This window comes from Triticum aestivum, chromosome 7B (assembly GCF_018294505.1).
Source record: "Triticum aestivum cultivar Chinese Spring chromosome 7B, IWGSC CS RefSeq v2.1, whole genome shotgun sequence".
NCBI classification, from domain to species: Eukaryota; Viridiplantae; Streptophyta; class Magnoliopsida; order Poales; family Poaceae; genus Triticum; species Triticum aestivum.
In genome coordinates this window covers 101,061,252-101,083,751 of record NC_057813.1, presented here as the reverse complement: position 1 = coordinate 101,083,751, position 22,500 = coordinate 101,061,252, and positions in this window count along the sequence as shown.

Below are 22,500 nucleotides of genomic sequence, written 5' to 3'. Positions count from 1 at the left end.
TGTCATGCCATGTATTTCTCTGTGGTGAGTGGTACAAGCTCACCAATATGCCTACTTATCGTTGTTCCTTCCATGCCCTGTTTGCTGAATCTGTTAACGAAACTTGTTATGTTTACATTGGTGCCATCATATCTTCTGATCCTTTTTGGCTCATGGTCTGTAAAGGACTTTTGTTCTTTGTCTTTAGTAGTAGTGTGCCATGCCTTTGTTAACCATGTTAAGTTCCTGTAGCATCTTGTTTGATAGCTCTAAACATTGCAACCTGATGTTATTTCTGCAGTCTGAAACTGTTACTATTTGCAATCTTTCCATGTGTTTTGGAGCATGATCTAGTGATTTCTGGAGACAGCTCAGTGTTTATGTTTTGTTATGCTTTACCTGTACATCATGACCATGCCTTTTGTTCTCATGTTGGAGTACTTTAGCATGTTTTTTATGCTTGCAATATGCCTAGTTGCTGTTTTGGACGACTTGTCATTTAAACTTGTATAGAGTGTATGTGTTGAGCCGTTGCTCCGTTTTGAGTGTGCTCTATATGAAACTTGCTTGATTTTGCATGTAGCTTCATATTATCATGTTGCATCCATGTTTTGAGTGTTTGCTTGATGTTTGTATGCATTTTGCATCAATGCCATGGTTAACTTGTTTTGCTCATATCTTCTAGGCCGTAGCTCCGAATTAAATGAACTTTATATGTAACTTGACTAGAATCTCGTGTAGATCATCTTGGTGCATCTTAACTTGCTGTTTAACAACTTGAACATAAGGTTTATTCAGATCTGGACCAATTTAGAAATTTGCATGAGGACTTACCGGAATTGTTATATGTTGTTCCCGGCCTCATTTAAACTTGCTTTGATGTATTGCTCTTGTTTGCATCATCTCTTGCCATGAGTAGCTTAATGTAGTCTTGTCTTGCATCGTGCTTGTTGTGCATCATGCCTTGTTCATGTGTGGTGTGTTTACCATGTTGTGTGCTTCTTCTCATAGTTCCCGTTTCGTTGCGATCGTGAGGATTCGTTCGTCTACGCTTGGTTCGTCTTCGTGGCTTCATCTTCTTCATGGACTCGTTCTTCTTCCTAGCGGGATTTCAGGCAAGATGACCGTCACCTTGGATCTCACTACTATCATTGCTATGCTAGTTGCTTCGTTCTATCGCTTTGCCATGCTACCTATATTTTGCTCTTCAAGCCTACCAAATTGCCATGTCAGCCTCTAACCTTTTCACCCTTCCTAGCAAACCGTTGTTTGGATATATATGTTACCACTTTGCTCAGCCCCTCTTGTAGCGTTGTTAGTTGCAGGTGAAGATGAAGTTTGCTTCATGGTGGACAGGATTATGTTGGGATATCACAACATCTCTTATTTAATTAATGCATCTATATACTTGGTAAAGGGGGGAAGACTCGGCCTTATGCCTGGTGTTTTGTTCCACTCTTGCCGCCCTAGTTTCCGTCATACCGGTGTTATGTTCCCAGATTTTGTGTTCCATACGTGGTTGGGTGATTTATGGGACCCCCTTGACAGTTCGCTTTGAACAAAACTCCTACAGCAAGGCCCAACCTTGGTTTTACCATTTGCCTCACCTAGCCCTTTTTCCCTTGGGTTTCTGGAGCCCAAGGGTCATCTTTATTTTAGCCCCCCCGGGCCAGTGCTCCTTCGAGTGTTGGTCCGAACCGAGCTGCCTGCGGGGCCACCTCGGGGAAACTCGAAGTCTGGTTTTACTCGTAGCTTGTCTCATCCGGTGTTTCCCTGAGAACGAGATATGTGCAGCTCCTATCGGGATTTGTCGGCACATCGAGCAGCTTTGCTGGTCTTGTTTTACCATTGTCAAAATGTCTTGTAAACCGGGATTCCGAGTCTGATCGGGTCTTCCTGGGAGAAGGAATATCCTTTGTTGACCGTGAGAGCTTGTGATGGGCTAAGTTGGGACACCCCTGCAGGGTATAAACTTTTGAGAGCCGTGCCCGCGGTTATGTGGCAGATGGGAATTTGTTAATGTCCGATTGTAGATAACTTGACAGTTGACTCAATTAAAATGCATCAACCGCATGTGTAGCCGTGATGGTCTCTTTTCGGCGGAGTCCGGGAAGTGAGCACGGTTTTGGGTTATGTTTGACGGAAGTAAGAGTTCAGTATCCCTTCTTGATCATTGCTAGCTTCACGACCATTCCGTTGCTTCTCTTCTTGATCTTATTTGCGTATGTTAGCCACCATATCATGCTTAGTCGCTGCTGCAACCTCACCACTTTACCCCTTCCTTTCCCATCAAGCTTTGCTAGTCTTGATACCCATGGTAATGGGATTCCTGAGTCCTCGTGGCTCACAGATTACTACAACAACAGTTGCAGGTACAGGTTATGTGATGATCATGACACGAGAGCGATGTTGCCTGTTTTTGGAGTTCTTCTTCTGCTTCTTCTTCGATCAGGGGATAGGTTCCAGGTCCGTGGCCTGGGCTAGCAGGGTGGATGTCGTTTGAGCTTCTGTTTGTGTTTCATCCATAGTCGGATGTTGATATTGTGTATGATGTATTGTTGTACCCTTGTGGCATTGTATGCCTCTTGTATGTATCCCCATCTATTATGTAATGTTGATGTAATGATACCCACCTTGCAAAAGAGTATCAATATGCGGTTCTATCCTTGGTGGGACCTTCGAGTCTCTTTAGGATAGTATCGCATATTGGGCATGACAAGTTGGTATCAGAGCCTCGACCGACCATAGGAGCCCCCTTGATTGATCGTGTAGCTTGGCCATTGTTGAGTCTAGAAGAAAACTATTTCTGAGTCTAGTTATACCGGAGAGTATGATTCTTTTTACTCCTCATCCCCCTTCGTCGCTCTGGTGAGGACTCTCGATGTAGATGTTTTGTATTTCCTCTCCCCAATTTTTCACAAATTTGTTTTAGGATCACGCGGGTATCTTGGGATCGTTCCGATATTATTGTGACGAGAACATTGTTCTTCGTGCCACCTGACATTTAGGGGTTGTGGCAGTGTCCCGAGGAGTTGAGCTCCGAGGTGTTGTCGTCACAATTTTATCGTTGCAGTTCTGGAATACCTGAGTTTTGCGGACATCGAAAATCTCTTTTATGCATTTGTTGCTGAGATAACCTCGACGCCACCCAGTACTGGGGAGTTCAGGAGTATTGCCATAGCTCATAGAACGGATGCTTTTCGAAGGTTGAGGTACACGATTTCCGGAGTTTTCTTGGTTATGTGTTGACGGATGGATACAGCTGGATGTAGGGATTGTTAGTTTGGGTGAGATATATTGCTTCCCCTATATCCCCAACACCAGATTGCATAACCAGAAAGTTTCAGGAATTTTATAGGTGGGAATTCAAGTAGCTCCAAGAATATCTTTCCGACAGATGCATGATATGAGATTGGGGTCCGATGTCTAGTGGTCCGCCTATCCATGGTCGTTTCTACAGTGGTCTCATTGTGTCTTAAAGAACCCTTGGCTATGCTGGCTCGAGGACGTTTCGCATGTCATGTGCACTGCCTTGTACATGATGGTGCTGTACGATCGAGCCCGTGTGGGCCCCACCACGAAAACTTCGGACGAAATCTCTATCATATGTTTGTTCTGGCTTATTCTGCAAGCCAAATCCTTTGTTTTGCTTTATTTGTGGTATTCGAGTTGCTTCAATGTCAAGTGTTGATTCCATACCTTTCCTAAACGGAGTTCTCATATTTTCTATGGGAGTGCTAATCCTTCTTGATCATTGAGGTTTTCATGTTTATTCTTTTTCAACCGGCGTGCTTCTCTTCAAGTGGATCCGATCATTTCAACATCCGCAAGATCAATTCTAAGTTTTCTCACCGGTATCCATTCCATCTGCCCCAAGTTGCCTTTGTTTTTTCCGCCCTCCCACCCTTTTTCTTTAAGGACTCAGATTTCCTAATCAAGTATCCTTTTATTGATGTAAAGTCTCTGCATTCTTTTCCGTCAATGTTCTTATCTGGTGATTCTCAGGCAGATACTAACAGAGCTTCAAATTTATTATTCTTCGTCTCTTTTCTTCTCCAGTGGTTTAATTTCAAGTTTCGGTGTTGATCATATCTCTTCTTTTGTTTCACATATCTTCTCATGTGAATTTCTTATCCAAGGCTCTCTTATTTATTCACCTCTCCCAGTTCATATCCGAAGTGTTGAAGATATCTCGGAAGATCCGTGTTTCCATTCTCTATCCATTCAAGTTATTTTGAGGTTGTTATCTCATTCAAGCCATTTAATTCAACCGGTGCAATCCCCCCTTTCAATCAATCGTTCAACGGTGTTTTCTCTTTAGTGGGCCCTAACCCACAGGTCTTTTCCCAGGATCTTACCTGACTCTTCTAATTCCCCTAGAGTTATTCCAAATTCTTTCAAGAGTTTAACGTAAGAATGAATTTCATCAGTCACATGCCTTCTCCAAGATCGCTTTCAAATTCTTTTCATTGTTGGCTCAACCTCTCTGCTTTTCATTCTATCGGAGTATCTCAGTAATTTTGGTGGTGTTTCCCGTCGTCATTGGAAGACCGAAGAAGAATTTTTCCTCTAAATCTTGCCCGTTCTCTCGAAGATTCGTGGTTCTAGCTTCATATTATCCTCTCATATTATTCCATTTGTCAAATATTCCTTTTTCTGACCTATCCGGAGTATTTCAGGAGTTGATTTCTGTTTTGCTTCACCGGAGGCCATCGTTCCAGAAGAATTTTTTCGTCCTCACATTTCTGCTACCGTTATCCAATTATCCCGGTGCTTCATTCAAGTGCTTTTTAATCAGATCGAGCTCTTTCCGTTCGCTTGCATCTAAATCCCATCAAACATATTTGTTCTTCTAATTCTTCCCGGTGATCCATTCTCTTTCATCAGTCATTTCCAAATTCTTACGGTGGTTCAATCAAGATTCTTTTTCCTTGATTATCATTCAATCCATTCGTTCTTTCCAATCTACCGGTGGTTCATGAAGACTTTCTCAAGTTTTGCGCTATATCCCCCCTTAATCCTTTTCAACGCGGATAAGTTCTATGCAATCCACTGCTTCTCATCAATTTAATTGATGGAGGATACACATAACATAATTCTTATTCTTGTTTTATCCAAGTGTCTAATTATTTTCTACCTGAGTTTGTTCGTGTTACCAATTTCTCAGTTATGTGTTGTTCATCCTTAGTTCCGGAGTTCCACGTTTCCTCGGTGATCTCGTACCGAACTTGCACCTGAATCGTCGCAAGGCTCATCTTATTTTTTTTCATCCTTCATTCCTATCTCATCATCTTTTGTCACCGGAGTTTTTCATGTTTTAATTCATTCTCCAAAGAGTTCATCAAGATTCTAATCTAAGGAGCTCAAGTATCCTTCTTCTTGCTTCTCGGGGTGCAATTAATTCTTCGTATTATTTTGAAACGGAGTTTTGCATTTCTTTGTTCTTCTCAGCTATCCAATCATTTCCGTTTGTGGCCGGTTATCAACTTATGATCTTGATATGTTACTATAAGAGCACAACAAGCTTATTCTTTTCGTTGTTGATTTTCTCAACAACTCCGTCTAAACCTAACTTATAAAGATGCTTACAATTTCATTTGTGGCACAAGTTGTCATTTTCTTCTCCGTTCTTTTCATTCAACTCTTTAAATACTTTCCGGAGGTTTTGTGTCATGTCTTCATCAAGTATCATTCCACCCTCTCAAGTTCATGTTCTATTCCTCCATGTTTCAGCCGGAGTGCTGCCTAAATCCTTTCAGTCTTATTCGCTCGTTCAAACTGGAGTGATTTCATAGTCTATCTGATTCCATGAGCTTTCGATTCTCGTCATTCTCGTCGTTCCTCTCTTCTTCTCGAGTGCTCTCGATTCTTTGCTTCTTCTCTTGAGTTCTTGTTTCACTCATCCCTTTTCCCTTCCATCTCGGTCCTAAGATCTCGGGACGAGATCTCTTGTTAGTGGAGGAGTGTTGTAACGCCCCGGATTCGATGCGCCAGGTGTCCGCCAGATATTCGCTGTCGTTGCCATGTCATTTGCTTGCGTGTTGCATTTTGGCATGTCATCATGTGCATCTCATTTTGCATTCGTCTTCGTCTCATGCATCCGAGCTTTTTCCCCGTTGTCTGTTTTGCAATCCGGCACTCCTATGTCCTCCGGCGTCCCCTTCTTGTCTCTTTTTGTGAGCGGGTGTTAACCATTATCGTAATGGACCGTGATTTGCTAAGCGGCCTTGGTACACCACCGGTAGACCGCCTATCAAGTTTCGTGCCATTTGGAGTTCGTTTGATACTCCAACGGGTAACCGCGTAGCCCGGAAACCCCTTCTTTTTGCAGCCCATCCCCTCTTCACACAGCCCATGAGCCCTTCCAAACCCCCTCCATGCTCTCGGTCATTCGATCGCGATCGTGTGGGCGAAAATCGCTCCTCATTTGGAGTCTCCTAGCTCCCTCTACCTATTTATATGTCCCTCTCCACCTTCCGCCGCCGGACATGTCCGTCCCGAGTCGGACGTGTCCGCGCCGCCGCCCGCAGCCAATTGGCAAGCGCCATGGGGCTCCGCCACCACCCGCCGCCGACGGCCTGCCAGGCCCGCGCAGGGCCCTCCCGGCCCGCGCTCCCCGCCGCCCGTGCCTGCGCCCCTCGCGCCCTGCCGCCCTTGCACGCCGCCCGGCCTTCCCACCGGCGAGCTCCTCCGGAGCCGCCGCGCCGAGGCGCGCTCCGCCCGCCGGCGCCGCCATCCGCCGCCCCTCGCCGGTCCTTTTCCCTCCCCGCCGCCTCGTCGCCTCCGCCGGCACGCCTCACTGCCGTCGCCCCCTGTCGTGCCGCCCCAAACCCCGCCGCCTCCGGTCGCCTGCGCCGCCGCCGGCCGCCTCCGCCGCCGTCGCCGGCCACCCCGTCGCCGGATCCGGACGGGTGGGATGAGATCCACCTGTCCCGCGATCCAAACGGCCTTCCCGCGCCCCGGATCCCCTCATCCCGCACCACCTTGTCCCGCGATGACTTTTCCCCGGGGTGAGATTTTCGTCCAAGTCCCAGTTTATCAACATTTTGTGACCATGTTCGTCGCATCATAACTCTCCATCCGTAGTTCCGTTTCATGCGTGTAATATATAAAAATGTTCATCATGAGATGATCTTTATTTTGTTGTATTGTGCCATGCTTGTTTGAGTCCATCTTGAAGCCGGAATCATCGTTGCAACAGTGCTATATGATGTTAACTGCTGTCTGGTAACAGAACTTGATGATTTGTCATTTTTGTTGCATTTTGTGTGTGCATCCTATGAGGTTGATCTCTACATGTGTTTTGTACTACATCATGCCATCTATGCAGGGGTGCTTGTCTTGTATTTTTGGGAGTCTTGTGCTGAGTGCATCAAGCTTGTTAAGTCGGGTACTTGATGTTGTTGTTTTGCTAGGCTGAATCTGCTATATTATGATGCTATGTAAACCTGCTGCTATAAGTCATTCTATGCATAATCTGGAGATGTTCACTAAAGATGTTTTGTTATACATGTCATGCTATATCCATCCATGCCCCTGGTTGCATTCATATCCTATTGTATCTTGTTGTAAGCTTGTTCTCAAGTGTCTAAATAATGTTGCTGTCAGCCTGTTAACATTAAGTTCAGTTTTGCCATGTGTCTTGCTAGTGATCCATGAACCCTATGAACTAACTCTTGCCATGATTAGCTTCATAAGCAAGTCATCTTGCTGTTGGTCAGCTTGTCAGGCCATGTATTGCTCTGTGGTGAGTGGTATAATCTCACCAACATGGCTACTTATCGTTGTTCCTGCCATGCCCTGTTTGCTGAATCTGTTAACGAAACTTGTTATGTTTACATGGGTGCCATCATATCTTCTGATCATTTTTGGCTCATGGTCAGTAAAGGACTTTTGTTCTTTGTCTTTAGTAGTAGCATGCCATGCCTTTGTTTGCCATGTTAAGTTCATGTAGCATGTTTTGTGATAGCTCTAAACATTGCAACCTGACGTTATTTCTTTAAAGTCTGAAACTGTTACTATTTGCAATCTTGCCATGTGTTTTGGAGCATGATCTACTGATTTCTGGAGATAGCTTAGTGTTCATGTTTTGTTATGCTTTACCTGTACATCATGCCCATGCCTTTTGTTGTAATGTTGGGGTGCTGTAGCATGTTGTTTTGATGCTTGCAATATGCCTAGTTGCTGTTTTGTACAGCTTGTCTTTAAACTTGTATAGAGTGTATGTGTTGAACCGTTGCTCCGTTTTGAGTGTGCTCTATATGAAACTTGCTTGATTTTGCATGTAGCTTCGTATTATCATGTTGCATCCATGTTTTGAGAGTGTTTGCTTGATGTTTTCATGCATTTTGCATCAATGCCATGGTTAACTTGTTTTGCTCATATCTTCTAGGTCGTAGCTCCAAATTAAATGAACTTTATATGTAACTTGACTAGAATCTCGTGTAGATCATCTTGGTGCATCTTAACTTGCTGTTTAACAACTTGAATATAAGGTTTATTCAGATCTGGACCAATTTCAAAATTTGCATATGAGGACTTACCGGAATTGTTATATGTTGTTCCCGGCCTCATTTAAACTTGATTTGATGTGTCACTCTTGTTTGCATCATCTCTTGCCATGAGTAGCTTCATGTAGTCTTGTCTTGCATCATGCTTGTTGTGCATCATGCCTTGTTCATGTGTGGTGTGTTTACCGTGTTGTGTGCTTCTTCTCGATAGTTCCCGTTTCGTTGCGATCGTGAGGATTCGTTGGTCTACGCTTGGTTCGTCTTCGTGGCTACATCTTCTTCATGGACTCGTTCTTCTTCCTAGCAGGATTTCAGGCAAGATAACCGTCACCTTGGATCTCACTACTATCATTGCTATGCTAGTTGCTTCATTCTATCGCTTTGCTGCGCTACCTATCTTTTGCTCTTCAAGCCTACCAAATTGCCATGTCAGCCTCTAACCTTTTCACCCTTCCTAGCAAACCGTTGTTTGGCTATGTTACCGCTTTGCTCAGCCCCTCTTATAGCGTTGTTAGTTGCAGGTGAAGTTGAACTTTGCACCATGGTGGACAGGATTATGTTGGGATATCACAATATCTCTTATTTAATTAATGCATCTATATACTTGGTAAAGGGTGGAAGACTCGGCCTTATGTTTGGTGTTTTGTTCCACTCTTGCCGCCCTAGTTTCCGTCATACCGGTGTTATGTTCCCGGATTTTGCGTTCCTTACGCGGTTGGGTGATTTATGGGACCCCCTTGACAGTTCGTTTTGAATAAAACTCCTCCAACAAAGCCCAACCTTGGTTTTACCATTTGCCTCACCTACCCTTTTTCCCTTGGGTTTCCGGAGCCCGAGGGTCATCTTCAATTTAGCCCCCCCCCCCCCCCCGGGCCAGTGCTCCTTCGAGTGTTGGTCCGAAACGAGCTGCCTGTAGGGCCACCTCGGGGAAACTCGAAGTCCGGTTTTACTCGTAGCTAGTCTCATCTGGTGTTGCCCTGAGAACGAGATATGTGCAGCTCCTATCGGGATTTGTCGGCACATCGGTCGGTTTTGCTGGTCTTGTTTTACAATTGTTGAAATGTCTTGTAAACCAGGATTCCGAGTCTGATCGGGTCTTCCTGGGAGAAGGAATATACTTCGTTGACCATGAGAGCTTGTGATGGGCTAAGTTGGGACACCCCTGCAGGGTATAAACTTTCGAGAGTCGTGCCCGCGGTTATGTGGCAGATGGGAATTTGTTAATGTCCGGTTGTAGATAACATGACACTTGACTCAATTAAAATGCATCAACCGCGTGTGTAGCCGTGATGGTCCCTTTTCGGTGGAGTCCGGGAAGTGAACACGGTTTTGGGTTATGTTTGACATAAGTAGGAGTTCAGGATCCCTTCTTGATCATTGCTAGCTTCACGACCGTTCCATTGCTTCTGTTCTCGCTCTTATTTGCGTATGTTAGCCACCATATCATGCTTAGTCGCTGTTGTTGGAAATATGCCCTAGAGGCAATAATAAAAGGATTGTTATTATATTTCTTTGTTCATGATAGTTGTCTTTTATTCATGCTATAATTGTATTATCCGGAAATCGTAATACACGTGTGAATACTTAGACCACAACATGTCCCAAGTGAGCCTCTAGTTGACTAGCTCGTTGATCAACAGATAGTCATGGTTTCCTGACTATGGACATTGGATGTCGTTGATAACGGGATCACATCATTGGGAGAATGATGTGATGGACAAGACCCGATCCTAAGCATAGCACAACATCGTGTAGTTCGTTTTGCTAGAGCTTTTCCAATGTCAAGTATCTCTTCCTTAGACCATGAGATCGTGTAACTCCTGGATACCGTAGAAGTGCTTTGGGTGTACCAAACGTCACAACGTATCTGGGTGACTATAAAGGTGCACTATAGGTATCTCTGAAAGTGTCTGTTGGGTTCACACGGATCGAGACTGGGATTTGTCACTCCGTATTACGGAGAGGTATCACTGGGCCCACTCGGTAGTGCATCATCATAATGAGCTCAAAGTGACCAAGTGTCTGGTCACGAGATCGTGCATTACGGTATGAGTAAAGTGACTTTCCGGCAATGAGATTGAACGAGGTATTGGGATACCGACGATCGAATCTCGGGAAAGTAACATACCGTCTGACAAAGGGAATAGTATACGGGGTTGCTTGAATCCTCGACATCGTGGTTCATCCGATGAGATCATCGAGGAGTATGTGGGAGGCAACTTGGGTATCCAGATCCCGCTGTTGGTCATTGACCGGAGAGCCGTCTCGGTCATGTCTGCATGGCTCCCGAACTCGTAGGGTCTACACACTTAAGGTTCGGTGACGCTAGGGTTGTATGAATATGAGTATGCAGCAAACTGAATGTTGTTCAGAGTCCCGGATGAGATCCCAGACGTCACGAGGAGTTCGGGAATGGTCCGGAGGTAAAGAATTATATATAGGAAGTGTTGTTTCGTCCATCGGGAAAGTTTCGGGGTCACCCGGTATTGTACCGGGACCACCGGAAGGGTCCCGGGGGTCCACCGGTTGGGGCCAGCTATCCCGGAGGGCCCCGTGGGCGGAAGTGGGAGGGGAACCAGCCCCTAGTGGGGTGGTGCGCCCCCCCCCTTGGCCCCCCCCCCCCCTGCGCCTAGGGTTGGAAACCCTAGGGTGGGGGACGCACCACTTGCCTTGGGGGCACTCCGCCCCCCCGGCCGCTGCCCCCTTGGGAGATTCCCATCTCTAGGGCCGGCGCCCCCCCGGGGGCCTATATAAAGGAGGGGGGAGGGAGGGCAGCCGCACCCTGAGTCTTGGCGCCTCCCTCCCCCTGCTACACCTCTTCCTCCTCCCGCAGTTGCTTGGCGAAGCCCTGCCGGAGTCCTGCTGCATCCACCACCACGCCGTTGTGCTGACGGAGGAGACGTCACACTGACCATACGTGTGTTGAATGCAGTGTCCGTTCGGCGCTAGGATCTCCGGTGATAGGATCACGACAATAACGACTACCTCAACCCCGTTCTCTTGAACGCTTCCGCACGCGATCTACAAGTGGTATGTAGATGCATCTCTCTCTCTCATTGCTAGATGAACTCATAGATTGATCTTGGTGAACGTAGGAATTTTTTTATTTTATGTAATGTTCCCCAATAGTGGCATCATGAGCTAGGTCTATGCGTAGTTCTCTATTGCACGAGTAGAACACAAATCTGTTGTGGGCGTAGATCTTGTCAACTTGCTTGCCACTACTAGTCTTTTCTTGCTTCAGCGGTATTGTGGGATGAAGCAGCCCGGACCGACCTTACATGTATGCTTACGTGAGAAAGGTTCCACCGACTGACATGCACTAGTTGCATAAGGTGGCTAGCGGGTGTCTGTCTCTCCTACTTTAGTTGGAGCGGATTTGATGAAAAGGGTCCTTATGAAGGGTAAATAGAAGTTGACAAAATACATTGTGGTTATTCATAGGTAAGAAAATGTTCTTGTTAGAACCCAATTGCAGCCACGTAAAAGATGCAACAACAATTAGAGGACGTCTAACTTGTTTTTGCAGCAATTGTCATGTGATGTGATATGGCCAGAAGTTGTGATGAATGATGAATGATATATTGTGATGTATGAGATCATGTTCTTGTAATAGGAATCATGACTTGCATGTCGATGAGTATGACAACCGACAGGAGCCATAGTAGTTGTCTTAATTATTGTATGACCTGCATGTCAATGATTTAACGCCATGTAATTACTTTACTTTATTGCTAAGCCGTTAGCTATAGTAGTAGAGGTAATAGTTGGCGAGCAACTTCATGGAGGCACGATGATGGAGATCATTATGATGGAGATCATGGTGTCATGCCGGTGACGATGACGATCATGGAGCCCCGAAGATGGAGATCGAAGGAGCTACATGATATTGGCCATATCATGTCACTACTTTATATAATTGGATGTGATGTTTATTATGTTTTATGCATCTCGTTTACTTAGAACGGCGGTAGTAAATAAGATGATCCCTTATAATAATTTCAAGAAAGTGTTCCCCCTAATTGTGCACCGTTGCTATAGTTCGTCATTTCGAAGCACCACGTGATGATCGGGTGTGATAGATCCTTACGTTCACATACAACGGGTGTAAGACAGTTTTACACATGCAAAACACTTAGGGTTAACTTGACGAGCCTAGCATGTACAGACATGGCCTCGGAACACAAGAGACCGAAAGGTCGAACATGAGTCGTATGGAAGATACGATCAACATGGAGATGTTCACCTATCATGACTAGTCCGTCTCACGTGATGATCGGACATGGCCTAGTCGGATCGGATCGTGTAACACTTAGATGACTAGAGGGATGTCAAATCTGAGTGGGAGTTCATTAAATAATTTGATTAGATGATCTTAATTATCATGAACTTAGTCTAAAATCTTTGCAAAATATGTCTTGTAGATCAAACGGCCAACGCTCATGTCAACATGAACTTCAACGCGTTCCTAGAGAAAACCAAGCTGAAAGATGATGGCAGCAACTATTCGGACTGGGTCCGGAACCTGAGGATCATCCTCATAGCAGCCAAGAAAGCATATGTCCTAGAAGGACCACTAGGTGAAGCACCCATCCCAGAGAACCAAGACGTTATGAACGGTTGGCAGTCACGTGCTGATGATTACTCCCTCGTTCAGTGCGGCATGCTTTATAGCTTAGAACCAGGGCTCCAAAAGGGTTTTGAGCGACACGGAGCATATGAGATGTTCGAGGAGCTGAAAATGGTTTTTCAAGCTCATGCCCGGGTCGAGAGATATGAAGTCTTTGACAAGTTCTATAGTTGTAAGATGGAGGAAAACAGTTCTGTCAGTGAGCACATACTCAAAATGTCTGGGTTGCACAACCGCCTGTCCCAGCTGGAGATCAACCTCCCGGACGAGGCGGTCATTGACAGAATCCTTCAGTCGCTCCCACGGAGCTACAAGAGATTTGTGCTGAACTACAATATGCAGGGGATGGTGAAGACCATTCCTGAAGTATTTTCAATATTGAAGTCAGCAGAGGTTGAAATCAAGAAAGAACATCAAGTGTTGATGGTCAATAAGACCACTAAGTTCAAGAAGGGCAAGGGTAAGAAGAACTTCAAGAAGGACGGCAAAGATGTTCCCGCGCCCGGTAAGCCAGTTGCCGGGAAGAAGTCAAAGAATGGACCCAAGCCTGAGAATGAGTGCATTTATTGCAAAGGGAAGGGTCACCGGAAGCGGAACTGCCCCAAATACTTAGCGGACAAGAAGGCCGGCAACACTAAAGGTATATGTGATATACATGTAATTGATGTGTACCTTACCAGTACTCGTAGTAACTCCTGGGTATTTGATACCGGTGCCGTTGCTCATATTTGTAACTCACAGCAGGAGCTGCGGAATAAGCGGAGACTGGCGAAGGACGAGGTGACGATGCGCGTCGGGAATGGTTCCAAGGTCGATGTGATCGCCGTCGGCACGCTACCTCTACATTTACCCACGGAATTAGTTATGAACCTCAATAATTGTTATTTAGTGCCAAGTTTGAGCATGAACATTGTATCTGTTTAATACGAGATGGCTACTCATTTAAATCCGAGAATAATGGTTGTTCTATTTATATGAGAGATATGTTTTATGGTCATGCCCCGATGGTCAATGGTTTGTTCTTAATGAATCTCGAACGTAATGTTACACATATTCATAGTGTGAATACCAAGAGATGTAAAGTTGATAACGATAGTCCCACATACTTGTGGGACTGTCGCCTTGGTCACGTTGGTGTCAAGCGCATGAAGAAGCTCCATGCTGATGGACTTTAAAGTCTCTCAATTATGAATCATTTGACACATGTGAACCATGCCTCATGGGCAAAATGACCAAGACTCCGTTCTCCGGAACAATGGAGCGAGCAACCAACTTATTGGAAATCATACATACTGATGTGTGTGGTCCAATGAGAGTTGAGGCTCACGGAGGATATCGTTATGTTCTAACTCTCACTGATGACTTGAGTAGATATGGGTATGTCTACTTGATGAAACACAAGTCTGAGACCTTTGAAAAGTTCAAAGAATTTCAGAATGGAGTAGAGAATCAACGTGACCGAAAGATAAAATTCTTACGATCGGATCGTGGAGGAGAATATTTAAGTCACGAATTTGGTACGCACTTAAGGAAATGTGGAATCGTTTCACAACTCACGCCGCCTGGAACACCTCAGCGTAACGGTGTGCCCGAACGTCGTAATCGCACTCTATTAGATATGGTGCGATCTATGATGTCTCTTACCGATTTACCGCTATCATTTTGGGGATACACTCTAGAGACAGCTAGATTCACTTTAAATAGGGCACCGTCTAAATCCGTTGAGACGACACCATATGAGTTATGGTTTGGGAAGAAACCTAAGCTGTCGTTTCTAAAAGTTTGGGGATGCGATGCTTATGTCAAGAAACTTCAACCTGAAAAGCTCGAACCCAAGTCGAAAAAATGCGTCTTCATAGGATACCCTAAGGAAACCATTGGGTATACCTTCTACCTTAGATCCGAAGGCAAAATCTTTGTTTCCAAGAACGGATCCTTTCTGGAAAAAGAGTTTCTCTCAAAAGGAGTAAGTGGGAGAAAAGTAGAACTCGATGAAGTACTACCTCTTGAACTGGAAAGTAGTGCAGCTCAGGAAAATGTTCCTGTGGCGCCTACACCGACTGGAGAGGAAATTAATGATGATGATCAAGGTACTTCGGATCAAGTTGCTACTGAACTTCGTAGGTCCATAAGGACATGTTCCACACCAGAGTGGTATGGCAACCCTGTCATGGAAATCATGTTGTTAGACAACGGTGAACCTTCGAACTATGAAGAAGCGATGGCGGGCCCAGATTCCAACAAATGGCTAGAAGCCATGCAATCCGAGATAGAATCCATGTATGAAAACAAAGTATGGACTTTGACTGACTTGCCCGATGATCGACGAGCGATAGAAAACAAATGGATCTTTAAGAAGAAGACAGACGCGGATGGTAATGTCACCATCTATAAAGCTCGACTTGTTGCTAAGGGTTATCGACAAGTTTAAGGGGTTGACTACGATGAGACTTTCTCTTCCGTAGCAAAGCTGAAGTCCGTCCGAATCATGTTAGCAATTGCTGCATACTATGATTATGAGATATGGTAGATGGACATCAAAACGGCATTCCTTAACGGCTATCTTAAGGAAGAGCTGTATATGATGCAGCCGGAAGGTTTTGTCGATCCTAAGAATGCTAACAAAGTATGCAAGCTCCAGCGATCCATTTATGGGCTGGTGCAAGCATCTCGGAGTTGGAACATTCGCTTTGATGAAATGATCAAAGTGTTTGGGTTTATGCAGACTTATGGAGAAGCCTGCGTTTACAAGAAAGTGAGTGGGAGCTCTGTAGCATTACTCATATTATATGTAGATGACATACTTTTGATGGGAAATGATATAGAATTCTTGGACAGCATTAAGGCCTACTTGAATAAGTGTTTTTCAATGAAGGACCTTGGAGAAAGCTGCTTACATATTAGGCATCAAGATATATAGGGATAGATCGAGACGCCTCATAGGTCTTTCACAAAGCACATACCTTGATAAGATTTTGAAGAAGTTCAAAATAGATCAGTCCAAGAAAGGGTTCTTGCCTATATTGCAAGGTGTGAGATTGAGCTCGGCTCAATGCCCGACCACGGCAGAAGATAAAGAAGAGATGAGTGTCATCCCCTATGCCTCATCCATAGGATCTATTATGTATGCCATGCTGTGTACCAGACCAGATGTAAACCTTGTCGTAAGTTTGGTAGGTAGGTACCAAAGTAATCCCAGCAAGGAACACTGGACAACGGTCAAGAATATCCTAAAGTACCTGAAAAGGACAAAGGACATGTTTCTCATTTATGGAGGTGACGAAGAGCTCGTCGTAAAGGGTTACATCGACGCTAGCTTTGACACAGATCTGGATGACTCTAAGTCACAAACCGGATACGTGTATATGTTGAATGGTGGGGCAATAAGCTGGTGCAGCTGCAAGCAGAGCTTCGTGGTGGGATCTACATGTGAAGCGGAATACATGGCAGCCTCGGAGGCAGCGCATGAAGCAATTTGGGTGAAGGAGTTCATCACCGACCTAGGAGTCATACCCAATGCGTCGGGGCCAATCAAACTCTTCTGTGACAACACTGGAGCTATTGCACTAGGAGCCCAGGTTTCACAAGAAGACCAGACACATCAAGCGTCGCTTCAACTCCATTCATGAAAATGTTCAAGATGGAGACATAGAAATTTGCAAAGTACATACGGATCTGAATGTCGCAGATCCGTTGACTAAACCTCTTCCGCGAGCAAAACATGATCAACACCAGAACTCTATGGGTGTTCGATTCATCACAATGTAACTAGATTATTGACTCTAGTGCATGTGGGAGACTGTTGGAAATATGCCCTAGAGGCAATAATAAAAGGATTATTATTATATTTCTTTGTTCATGATAGTTGTCTTTTATTCATGCTATAATTGTATTATCCGGAAATCGTAATACACGTGTGAATACTTAGACCACAACATGTCCCTAGTGAGCCTCTAGTTGACTAGCTTGTTGATCAACAAATAGTCATGGTTTCCTGACTATGGACATTGGATGTCGTTGATAACAAGATCACATCATTGGGAGAATGATGTGATGGACAAGACCCGATCCTAAGCATAGCACAAGATTATGTAGTTTGTTTTGCTAGAGCTTTTCCAATGTCAAGTATCTCTTCCTTAGACCATGAGATCGTGTAACTCTCGGATACCGTAGAAGTGCTTTGGGTGTACCAAATGTCACAACGTAACTGGGTGACTATAAAGGTGCACTACAGGTATCTCTGAAAGTGTCTGTTGGGTTGACACGGATCGAGACTGGGATTTGTCACTCCCTATTACAGAGAGGTATCACTGGGCCCACTCGGTAGTGCATCATCATAATGAGCTCAAAGTGACCAAGTGTCTGGTCACGGGATCATGCATTACGGTACGAGTAAAGTGACTTGCCAGCAACGAGATTGAACGAGGTATTGGGATACCGACGATGGAATCTCGGGCAAGTAACATACCGTCTGACAAAGGGAATAGTATATGGGGTTGCTTGAATCCTCGACATCGTGGTTCATCCAATGAGATCATCGAGGAGTATGTGGGAGGCAACATGGGTATCCAGATCCCGCTGTTGGTTATTGACCGGAGAGCCGTCTCGGTCATGTCTGCATGTCTCCCGAACCTGTAGGGTCTACACACTTAAGGTTCGGTGACACTAGGGTTGTATGAATATGAGTATGCAGCAAACCGAATGTTGTTCGGAGTCCCGGATGAGATCCCGGACGTCACGAGGAGTTCCGGAATGGTCCGGAGGTAAAGAATTATATATAGGAAGTGTTGTTTCGGCCATCGGGAAAGTTTCGGGGTCACCCGGTATTGTAAGGGGACCACCGGAAGGGTCCCGGGGGTCCACCGGGTGGGGCCACCTATCTCGGAGGGCCCCGTGGGCTGAAGTGGGAGAGGAACAAGCCCCTAGTGGGCTGGTGTGCCCCCCCCCCTTGCCCCCCCTGCGCCTAGGGTTGGAAACCCTAGGGTGGGGGCGCACCACTTGCGTTGGGGGGCACTCCACCCCCCTTGGCCGCCACCCCCTTGGGAGATTCCCATCTCCAGGGCTGGCGCCCCCCTGGGGGCCTATATAAAGGAGGGGGAGGGAGGGCAGCCGCACCCTGAGTCTTGGCGCCTCCCTCCCCCTCCTACACCTCTTCCTCCTCCCGCAGTTGCTTGGCGAAGCCCTGCCGGAGTCCTGCTGCATCCACCAGCACGTCGTTGTGCTGTTGGATCTTCATCAACCTCTCCTTTCCCCTTGTTGGATCAAGACGGAGGAGACGTCACGCTGACCGTACGTGTGTTGAACGCGGAGGTGCCGTCCGTTCGGCGCTAGGATCTCCGGTGATAGGATCACGACGAGAACAACTACCTCAACCCCGTTCTCTTGAATGCTTCCGCACGCGATCTACAAGTGGTATGTAGATGCATCTCTCTCTCTCTCGTTGCTAGATGAACTCATAGATTGATCTTGGTGAACGTAGGAATTTTTTTATTTTATTCAACATTCCCCAACAGCTGCTACAACCTCGCCACTTTACCCCTTCCTTTCCCATTAAGCTTTGCTAGTCTTGATACCCATGGTAATGGGATTGCTGAGTCCTCGTGGCTCACAGATTACTACAACAATAGTTGCAGGTACAGGTTATGTGATGATCATGACGCGAGAGCAATGTTGCCCGTTTTTGGAGTTCTTCTTCTGCTTCTTCTTCGATCAGGGGATAGGTTCCAGGTCGGTGGCCTGGGCTAGCAGGGTGGATGTCGTTTGAGCTTCTGTTTGTGTTTCATCCATAGTCGGTTGTTGATATTGTGTATGATGTATTGTTGTACCCTTGTGGCATTGTATGCCTCTTGTATGTATCCCCATCTATTATGTAATGTTTATGTAATGATATCCACCTTGCAAAAGCGTATCAATATGCGGTTCTATCCTTGGTGGGACCTTCGAGTCTCTTTAGGATAGTATCGCATATTGGGCGTGACATCAACCCACCTAGCCAGTTCGGTAAGTTTTCTCATGATTTCAAGGTGTACCCTTTACTTGCATATTCGAGGAAAGTTTCTGAGCCTCCCTATCAATTCTTTCAGACTTGGACAAAGAAGGCGGAGCGGATCAAGTGTCCGGCTCCGCAGCCCAAAGACCCAGAAATCACACTTCTATCAAAGATGCTGGTTCAGGGGCCTTATCAGGTGCCGGAGAAGAAGGCCAAGAAGAAGGCCAAGGAGACCAGAAGTGGTCTCTGTCGCAAGGGAACTTCGGATACGACGTCCGAAGACGCCGAAGCTCATTCCTCCGCCACCAAAGATGACGAGGAAGAGGAGGAAGAAGAAGAAATCCACCCCCTCCCACAGAGGGGAGAAAGAATAGGACGACCTCTAGCTTTCTTAGTGCATTGGAATAACCGGTCATTGTTGGGGCTGCCGATGTCCCATTATTTCATTACTTGATTAGCCACTAAGTCTTAGTCACCGTAGACCATCAAGTGTCGGACGCCGAGTGAAATGGCCATACACAACCCATACAACAGTGCCTCATACTCAGCTTCATTGTTTGAAGTATCGAAGTGAATCTGGAGGACATAGCTGAGCTTGTCTCCTCTTGGGGATACTAAAACCACTCCTGCACCAGAGGCATTCAACATCTTCGATCCATCAAAGAACATAGTTGTCGGTGTACTAGAGTAGGGGTACCCTAGTATCCCGAACTTGTGCACGGGCAGTTGCAGCACCCCGCGACAAGGCTTGCCGGGTGACTGCCAAGGTCCTCCGTGGTTCCTTTGGAGCCATTCATGAACAAAGTATTCAAGCCAAGGAGACAAGGCCCCGGCAAGAGGAGCTTGCCGGGAAGGCCAACCAAGGCATCTCAAGGAACTTGCCGCGACGCGCCACGCGTCCCGGCGAAGCCCGGTGAGCGACAAGCTTCCGGACGCGACAAGACAACGACCGCGGCAAGGCGCTTACCGTGGCGAACTACCACTCTGTACCCGCGCTCCAGCACATCCACCAACGTGTCGCCCTGGGACCTTTCCAGGCCCGTGTGGCAAGAGGCTGTGCGGCCAGCGGTGCGCGGTGGCAAGCGACGCTGACAAGATTGCCATCGTGGCAAGCGGTGGCGTCCCTGACGGTCCCTTTTTGCACTATATGGGCGACGTAGACGGGCATTTAATGCCTTTGTCCCCTGCCGTCAGGGTTAGGTATGACACACTGTACAGGTAGTTGTACCAACCGCAATTCCTTTTCCATTTTTACCCTTGTCTATGTTGCCACCTGTCGGAGACCCCTTTAGCATATAAAAGGAGGCCCATGCGCAACGTAGAGGGGGGGAGGCAGAAAAACACTCACGCTCGATCTCGTTAGCAGCTAGTGTGTACTGTAGCAGTCAGCGCTCCCGAGCAAGATCTCAATACACTCAGACATGCAGCAGTAGGAGTGTTATCTCTCCGGAGAACTCCGAAGCTGGGTAAACTGCTCGTGTGCTTCGCCTCGATCCACTCTTCGTGCGATCTCCGCCCCCCACCGAACCGAAAGGGGCTCGGTCCGCCGGTCCCATAGGTGTTCGTGGATCAGTTTCCCCGACATCTTTGGCGCGCTAGGTAGGGGGCATCGAGGTTGTGTGAACCTGATCCGGCGTTCACACGAGCTAGATCTTCATCTTCTTCATCGACATGCCACCAAAGAAGAAGGCTTCGGCGGCAGCTGTTCCGTCCACGTTGATCCCACCACCACCGGAGCAAACTGGTGGTGGGGTAGACACCGGCGGAAGAACATGCATCGACAAGGGAGCTCACGGTGCTGCCAGGTCCAAGGACAAGGCTGCGCAGACCTCGGCGTCCGTACATGCACCGCGCCCATCTCAGGAGGCGCAAGACCGACAGCGTCATGGTATTCGCAGGGCCATACGTTCGTTGGACCAAGATCGAGCTGGTGGATCTCGGGGTGCTCAAGACCAGCATGCACGCCAACATGTTGGCACGAGCGAGACACGGTCGCCTGGACGGGATACTGCTCCTTCTAACATAGTTAGAAGTCCGAGCATATCCCGCTCCTCGTACCGTTCGCCACTGCCGCCCACCACTCCAGCAGAAGCTTTGGCGCGAGCTCAACTGCTCCAGGATTACCCTCCAATGGCAGACAAGATCGATGAATGGAGGGCCACCATTCAGAGTCTCATCGGCTTTGCCAACGGCGACACTCCGCGGTAGCCGAGTACATCACTGCCGCGGCAGGACTGCCAGGCACGAGCCGATGGCGATGAAACCGGTGGGGGTGCAACCACCATGCACTCTCCACCCCGAAGGCCAAGATCGCCGACTCGCCGGATCCACCTCGACAGCGACTCCACCGCATCATCAGATCCACGAGCTCGTCGCGATCAGCGCCAAGTTCTTCACGAACGACAGCAAGAAGATGCTCGTACTCGCATCGAGCGTCGAAGAGAAGCGCGGCGTCAATCGGACCAGCGCGCTGGACCCTCTGTCGACATGCATGCACCAGGGGAACCAGGCGACTTACCGTACGCGGTAGGATGCCCTACGTTCACTCGTGAGCTGCGGCAAGTCCAGTGGCCCAGCACGAAGAATTTAAAGCCAGACGTACCAGAGAAGTACGACGGCAAGTCGCATCTGTCGGAGTTCCTCAGCATCTACACCATCGCGGTGCAAGCTGCCGGGGGGCGGGACGACAAGATCCTGGCCAACTACTTCCCGCTGGTGCTCAAGCCCAATGTCAGATCCTGGCTCATGCACTTGTCGGACAACTCCATATCCTCCTGGGCAGAGCTATGCCATCAGTTTGTCGGCGCCTTCATAGGCGGCCACAAGCCTCATGGCCAAGAGAGCGACCTTCATCTGCTCACCCAGAAGGAAGGAGAGCCCCTGCGCAAGTACATTCTGAGATTCAGCCGTGTACAGCACAACATCCCAGATGTCCACCCTGCTGCGGTAATCAGCGCGTTCCATCATAACGTACGAAACCGTAGGATGCGGGAGGAGATGGCGATTTGCAAGATCAGAGACGTCAGTGAGCTATATGCCCTGGCCGACAAGTGTGCACGTGCTGAGAAAGGGAGGAAACTCCCCAGAGAGAATATAGAAGTAGGAGGATCTGATAGTGAGGAGGCTGCCCCGGCAAAGAAAAACCGGCGGCGGAACAACAGGAAGAAGAAAGGCATTGATGTGCTAGTCGTTGAGCAGTCCGGCAATGGAGGTGGCGCCAAGAAAGCCAAAGCTGGTAGCTCCGGCGAGGAGATTGCCGCAGGCACCAACTACCAGGCTGTGGCAGTCGCCGAGAAGCAGGACGGCACCAACAAGCAGTACTGCAAGATCCACCGCACCAAAGGCCATGACCTCCAGAGCTGCAAGAAGGCCGAGCAGCTTGTCAAGCAGCA